Here is an 8,156-nt window from a genome sequence, read left to right on the forward strand (position 1 = left end):
CCACAGAGGAGAAATCCCAGTATTGTGCCTCCTGGGACTTGACCCAGTGAGGGAGTGGTGGTGGCAGAGATATCACACCATAGGAGAGCGTGCAACCTGGCACCCCCCATAGTTTAAAGCAGCCTCTATCGACTCCCTGGGTCGGAGACTCTGTGATACAACCCAGTAAAGGAGTAGTAGGGTCTGAGATAATACAGACTCGAGATCCAGAGCACCTTAAGTGAAGCCATAGTGACCCAAGGGAAGAACCCAGAGAAGGCACAAACCTCCGAAATCATGGGAAAGAGGAATAACACTGAAGTAATGAATGTGCACAACCCCACAACATCAGAACCTGATAAAACAGAAAATCAGAGATTTCTAGAAGATCAAATCAGGAAAATAACTGTAGAAATAATAGAGGTGCTTCGAAAAGAACTCAGAGAGAGCCAAAAAGAGATAAAGGATGCAATTAATGAAGTAAAGGCCTCAATTCAAAGCACAAACAACCGATTAGACCACATGGAGAACAGAATCTCGCTCTTAGAAGATGAGCAATCCAAAAATGAATGCATAGTTTCTAATCTAGAAAAAGATATCCAACAGCAGGAATCTGACATTGAAGAAATATGGGCCCATCTTAAGAGAGCTAACCTAAGAATAATTGGAATAGAGGAGGGAAAAGAAAGTGATACCAAAGGGATCAACAATCTCTTCAAGGAAGTAATAGCAGAAAATTTTCCAAATATAGAGCAAGAGGTTGATACACAGATCCAGGAAACTTATAGAACTCCCTTTAGACAGGATCCGAGAAGAGGATCCCCACGCCATATAATTGTCAAAATGACCAATGTGGAAGCCAAGCAGAGAATCTTAAAGGCAACAAAAACAAAGGGCCAAGTGACATTCAGAGGCAAACCAATTAGAATCACTCCAGACTTCCCAAACCAAGTCATGAGAGCCAGAAGGGCTTGGAGTAACATATTCCAAACTCTGAAAGAAAACAACTTCCAGCCAAAAATTTCCTATCCAGCAAAACTTTCTATCAAATTAGATGGAGAAATAAGAAGCTTCCATGACAAACAGAAACTGAAGGAATTTATGTCTTCAAAACCAGCGCTAGAGAAAATACTCAAAGAGATTAACTACAAAGAAGAAATAGGTAACACTCACCAGAACCAGAGAAACAAGAGTTTCCATCCAACAGACAAGTAAGATTGGTTATCTGTGGAGATTCATTATTTATGTTAGTCTTTTACCTATCTCTAAATTGTATTGTTTGCCTTTATTGTTGTTAATTTTTAGGATTTCTAGTTGGAATATTAATATACCTTCAGATATAGCATTTGGAAATATTTTATCCAATTCTATTAGTAACTTTTAACCCTGTTTACATTGTCTTTGTATATACAATATTTTCTTTTATTTTTTTAGGGAGTTTGTATATTCTTCTGTTGCCTGTGCCATTGAAATCATATCCAAGAAATCACTGCCAATTTCAATGTTGTGAGGTTTTATGACCCAGATTTTCTCCTAAAAGTTTATAGTCTTAAGATTTATATTTAGGTCTTTTATCTAGTTTGAGTTAATACTTGTATGTGGGATTAGGTAAGGGTCCAATTTTATTCTTTTCCATGTAATTATTATTTTTCAACAATATTTAGTTAAAAGATTATTATTTCCACCACCAAATCTTCGTGGAAACCTTGTCAAAAATAACTTGACAATATAGGGAAGAAGTTAGCTCTAGGCTTGTATTTAACTCCAATGGTCTATATATGTGCCTTTAGAACAGTACCACACTGTTTCAATTATTGTAGCTTTATATGGTTTGAAATCAGAAAATATACATCTTCTAGCTTTGTTTTTGCTTCGAGATTGTTTTGGGTATTTAGAGTCCATATTCCATATCAGGATAGATTTTTTCCTGAAAAATAAATATATGATAGTTTCACCTAAAAAAAAGAAAAAAATATTCTCTGGTAAGAAAGAAAGCAAAAAGAAATATTGAAATGTTATCTTTAAGACATCAAAAGCTTGGTATCAGACAAATGAAACTGTTATGTGAGATTATCATTTTTAATTTTGGATAAATTGCTATAATACTAGATGTCAACCACTAAGCCAAGCATGGGAGGGAGGGATGGGGAGAGAATGGGGTGGGGATCGGGTGGGGGCTGACTGGGCGATGTGTGCATGTATGTCTACAAAAGTTTGTATCCCACTATGATGTATGAATACAGTGCACCAATAAAATAAAATTAAAAAAAAAATAAAAATAAATAAAAATAAAAAAAAAAAAAAAAATAACTTGACAATATATGGAAGAATTTATCTGTAGGCTTTTATTTAACTCCAATGGTTTATATATTTGCCTTTAGAACAGTACTACACTGTTTCAATTATTGTAGCTTTATATGGGTTGAAATCAGAAAATATACATCTTTTAGCTTTGTTCTTTTTCGAGATCGTTTTGGGTATCTAGAGTCCATATTCCATGTTAGGATAGATTTTTTCTGAAAAATAAATAAATGTATGATAGTTTCACCTTAAAAAAAGGAAAAAAATATCCTCTGGTAAGACAAGAAAGCAAAAAGAAATGTTATCTCTAAGTGATCACAAGTTTGGTATCAGACAAATGAAACTGTTATGTGAGATTATCATTGTTAATTTTGGATAAATTGCTATAATACTAGATGTCAACCACTAAGCCAAGCATGGGAAGAAGGGATGGGGAGGAAATGGAGTGGGGATTGGGTAGGGGCTAACTGGGTGATGTGTGCATGTATGTCTACAAAAGTATTTTCTTTATACCATTATGATGTATGAATACAGTGCACCAATAAAAAATAAAAAATAAAAATAAATAAAATAAAAAAAAATAAGCCGGGCATGATGACGCACGCTTGTAATCCCAGCATTTGGAAGGCTGAAACCAGAGGATCACGGTTCACCAACAGTCTCAGCTACTTAGTGAGACCCTCCGCAACTCAGTGAGACCCTGTTTCAAAATAAAGAATAAAAAATAGAGCAGGGGGCATAGCTCGGAGGTCAAATGCCTCTGGGTTCCATCCACAGACCCACAAAAAATAAATAAATAAATAAATAAATAAATAAAACCTAAAAAAAGGGCTCATTATGTAGTTCAGGGGTAGTATGCCCCTGGGTCCAATCCCTAGTACCCCAAACCAAAATAAAAGAAAACAAAAAGCAGCCTCTCCTGCTGGCACAAGGGAAGAGGCTGCAGACAGGTAAAGCCTTATCTTTGCTACCTATAGCAAGAATGGCTCCTAGAATCAGTGTCTGCTACCTACCAGGTGCCAGGCTAGGGACCTGGTGTAGAATCATAGTAAAGAGTCCTAAGCCATGCTTCATGGTACATATCTGCAATCCCAGTGCTTAGGAGGTTAAGATAGGAGAAGCACAGATTAGAGATCAGCCTCAATAATTTAGCAAGGCCCTCACCAACTTAGAGAGACTATGTCTCAAAATTAAATATAAAATAAAGTAAAATAGGTCTGGAAGTATAGCTCAGAGGCAGAACTTCCTGAGTTTAATTACCAGTAAAACACACACACACACACACACACACACACACACATACGAAGTAAAGAGTACCAGCCGAACATGGTGTCACATGCCTATAATCCCAGGGATTTAGGAAACTGAGGTAGGAGGATCACAAGTTCGAGGACAGCCTGGGTAATTTAACAAGACTCTGTCTCTAAGTAAAAGATAAAAAGGGCTGCGGATGTAGGTCAGTTTGAGTGCCCCTGAGTTCAATCTCCAGTACCTCCCCCCATACAAAAAGAAGTAAAGAAAGTTGGGCGTAGTGGCGCACACCTGTAATCCCAGTCCTTGTGAGGCTGAGATGGGAGATCACAGGTTTGAGGCCAGCATCGGCAACTTAGTGAGACCCTGTGTCAAAATAAAAAGGTGTGTATGTGTGTGTGCGTGTGTGTGTGTGTGTGTGTGTGTGTGTGTGTGTTTGTGTGTGTGTAGCTCGGGGGTAGAATACCTGTGCATTCAATCCCTAGCATCAAAGTTAAAAAAAGAAGAGTCCTAGCCATAACCCTGCCAGCGACCATTAGTACCCTGGAAAACACATGTCCACACAAAAGTTACAAAAACTATTCATTGCAGCACTATTTGCAGGAGGCCAGAAGTTGTGAAAACAATCTCCACATCCATCACATCCATCAACAGACACAGAAGACAAATGTGATATATTCATGCAAAGAAATCTGTGTGTGTGTGTGTGTGTGTGTGTGTGTGTGTTACTGGGGATTGAACCCAGGTGTGTTCTACCTCCAAGCTACACCCCCAGCCCTATTTTTTATTCTTTGTTTTGAAACAGGGTCTCACTAAGTTGTGGAAGGCCTCTCTAAGTAGCTAAGGTTGGCCACAAACCTGTAATCTTCCTATCTCAGCCTAAAGGAATATTATTCAACCCTCACAAGGAATTAAGTACTGAACTATGATAGGGATGAATCTTGAAACATTATTTTCAATGAAAGAAGCCAGACAAAAAGGCCACATAGTGTGTGATTCAAACTTAGAAAACATACAGAATAAGCAAATCAAACAAGAGAACCCTTTAGACATAACTAGGACATGGAAGGAGGGGAAATGAGGAGTGATTCCTGAGTACTAGAATCCTTTGTGGGTGATGAAAATGTTCTACAATTTGATTGTGATGGTATAGTCACTGTGGAAAGCAGTATGATAGCTCTTCAAAAGAAAAAAAACCATGAAATTATGATAGCAGCATTAGGCACTGTAGCCAAGAGATGGGTATGACCCGACTGCATGTGGATCCTGAATGACAAGCAGAATGGAATCTACTACATGATGGAATGGTTCAGTCTCACAAGGGAAGGAAATGCCAACATGCTATGACACATGAAGACCTGATGCTCAGTGAATGAAGCCAGCACAAAAGGACAAATGCCATATTTCCACTTCTAGAAGATCCCTAGCATAATGAAATTCATAACAAGTAGACCGTTGATTGCTAAGGCTGGGAGTTGATGGGTATAGACATTTAGTTTTGCAATCACAAATTCTGGAGATGGACAGTGGTGACAGTTCCACAACAATGTGGACATGCTTGTTACCACCAAACTGCACACTTAAAAATGGTTCTATAGTGTATCATACTTTTGCAAATGTCAAAGGCAAATAGTCAAATGGTTCCTTATCCTGTAGCTGTTAGTGGCAAAGCCCCTGCTCTGCGGCAAGGAGCCGAATGAAGGTGATAATCAGTTCTCAAAATTCCTAATAAACTCTCTCATGGAGTCACTAGGAGTATTGGGATTAGAAACTTGTAGTAGCTGGGCGTGGTGGCACACGCTTGTAATCCCAGCATTCGGGAGGCTGAGACTGGAGGATCGCAGTTCACGGACAGCCTCAGCTACTTAGTGAGGCCCTCTGCAACTCAGTGAGACCCGGCTTCAAAATAAAGAATAAAAATAGGGCAGGGGGTGTAGCTCGGAGGTTGAATGCCCCTGGGTTCCATCCCCAGACCCGCAAAAAAAAAAAAGAAAGAAAGAAAGAAAGAAAGAAAGAAAGAAATTTGTAGTAATGGTGGCACAACTCAGGGAGTAAAATAAATGTGACCACTTTCTCTTTTTGTCTCACTTTCTCTTTTTGTCTTTGTGTGTGTGTGTGTGTGTGTGTGTATGTGTGTGTTGTACTGTAACTTGAACTGAGGGGTGCTCTCTACCACTGAGCTGCACCCTAGCCCTTTTAAAAAAAATAGCGCCTCCCTAAATTGCTGAAGCTGGCCTTGAACCTGTAATCCTCTGTCTCAGCCTCCCAAGTACTGGGATTACAGGCATGCACCTCTGTACCCAGCTTTCTTTCTTTCTTTTTTTTTCTCTCGGTGGTACCGGGGGTGGAACCCAGAGGCTTTCTACCTCCAGGCTATACTCACAGACCTATTTTATATTTTATTTGGTAACAGGGTCTCACTAAGTTGCCGAGAGCCTCACCAAGTAGCTGAGGCTGGCTTCGAACCTGTGCGATCCTCCTGTCTCAGCCTCCCAAGCGCGGGGATTACAAGCGTGCGCCACCATGCCCAGCTTTCTTTTTTACTTTAAGTGTTCTGTCAGGCATTCAGTCTGGTCTCCTCTGCAGTAAGACTTTCCCGAAAACATTGGCCTCACAGCACCTGCTCTGTAGCCTCCTCTCTGGGTCTCACCAGGCAGCTATATCTACTCTGAGATCTTTCAGGCTTTGGCTTTGCTTCACCTGGGACCCTTTAATTGATTCTCCACTCTGGTCATGAACATCCAGGACTTTTGTGTTGTTTGGAAACCCTTTGTAAAGATGAAGTATATCCCTCAGGTGGTGTTTGTCAGAGCAGGGGCTGGGTAATGGGAACCCTCCAGCCTCTCTTGAGCCCTGGAGCTGGCCCTCCATGTGCCCTGAATGACCTTGTCCAGTATTATGCTAATGACTGACCTCAGGGACCAGCTATGCATCTTCCCCAAGACCCTGGGGGAGGAAGGAGCCAGTGGAAGAGGCCAACGGAGGTGGAGAAAGACTGTGAATTCTGGACCTTCCCTGGCCTGCACAGTGGGCACTAATTGATGATTAGGGTTAACAGAAGATCAAGACTCCATTTAGACTAAAGGAGATTACTGTCCTAGAAATTCCCTGGGCACCTGTAAGGGCACGTGTACGCCCCAGTGCAAGCCCATTGTGTGTGTGTGGGGGGGAGGCTCCCACACTCTTGCACAAAGGTTGAATAAAAGAGGAGAAGGTGTTGGAGAGGGACCAAGGGAATGGGGTCAATATGTGAATGAAGAAGAATAAGAGCAGCTAGGAGGTAAGAGAAAGAGCTAGGTTGTCAGTACCCTCAGCTCAGGCCCTCCCCAGCATCTCTTGACCTTTCTGCCAACTGGGGCCCTGGGCCAGCTGGAAAATTCGATGTCCGACTTGTCTCTAATCTGAACCCTCCTAAGTGACTCCACAAGAGAGAGCCGATTAAGAATTTGGGGGCTGCCTGTCAACTTCACTCAGCACTCAGCTCCATCCAGCAGGCCAGGGGCGCTGACATTAACAGTGGCTGGTACAGATCAAGGACAAAGGATCACATGGCCATTTGCCTGGTACATTTGAAAAACTGTGCTCAAATACACATAACATACATTTTTGGTGCTAGAAATCAAACTCAGAGACATCCTACCTCTGATGTCTACCCCAGCCCCTTTTTATTTTGAAATGGGGTCTTGCTAAGTTGCTGAGGCTGGCCTCAAAACTGAAATCCTTTTGCCTCAGCCTCCTGAGTACCAGAATTCCAGGTATGTGCCACTGCACCAAGCCATAACATACAATTTTCCATCGTCACCATTTGTGAGTGTACAATTTAGGGGCATGCAGCCCATTCACATTGTTGTGCAGCCGTTGCCACATCCATCTCCAGAAAGTTTTTCATCATGCAAAACAGAAACTCTGCACCCATAAAACACTAACTTCCTTCTCCTCCTCCCCTTAGCCCCTAGCAACCATCATCCTATTTTGTATAAATTTGACTATTCTAGGGACCTCCTAGAAGTAGAATCATACAGTATTTGTCCTTAGGTGCCTAGCTTCTTTCACTGAACATTCTGTCTTCAGGGCTTACCCAGTGCCTTCAACTTTGTATTTGAAATAGATTTACATTCTTTGAATCTTACTCTTTTTTTGGTGGTATTGGGGTTCCTAGAAACCCTTCTACCTCCAGGTTGCACTCTCAGACCTATTTTTTATATTTTTTAAAATTTGGAAACAGGTTGCCTAAGCCAGCCCTGGCTTTGAATCTGGGCGATCCTCCTGTCTCCGCCTCCCAAGCGTGGGGATTACAAGCGTGCACCATCACGCCCGGGGCTGAATCTTACTTTTTGGGTGGCTAATTATTACTCCGTTTCCTTTTTGGTTTCTGGCTTCTCCACCTTGCTTGAAAGGACGTGTCTACTCTAAGTTCCTCAGAGATCTGTAAACACACACATAGTCCGGAGGTGGAAAAGCCCCTGGTTCCACCCCCAGTACCACAGAAAGAAAGAAAGAAAGAAAGAAAGAAAGAAAGAAAGAAAGAAAGAAAGAAAGAAAGAAAGAAAGAAAGAAAGAAAGAAAGAGGAAAGAAGAGGAAGGAAGGAAGGAAGGAAGGAAGGAAGGAAGGAAGGAAGGAACTG

This window comes from Muscardinus avellanarius (genome assembly GCF_963383645.1).
Source record: "Muscardinus avellanarius genome assembly, chromosome: X".
NCBI lineage: Eukaryota > Metazoa > Chordata > Mammalia > Rodentia > Gliridae > Muscardinus > Muscardinus avellanarius.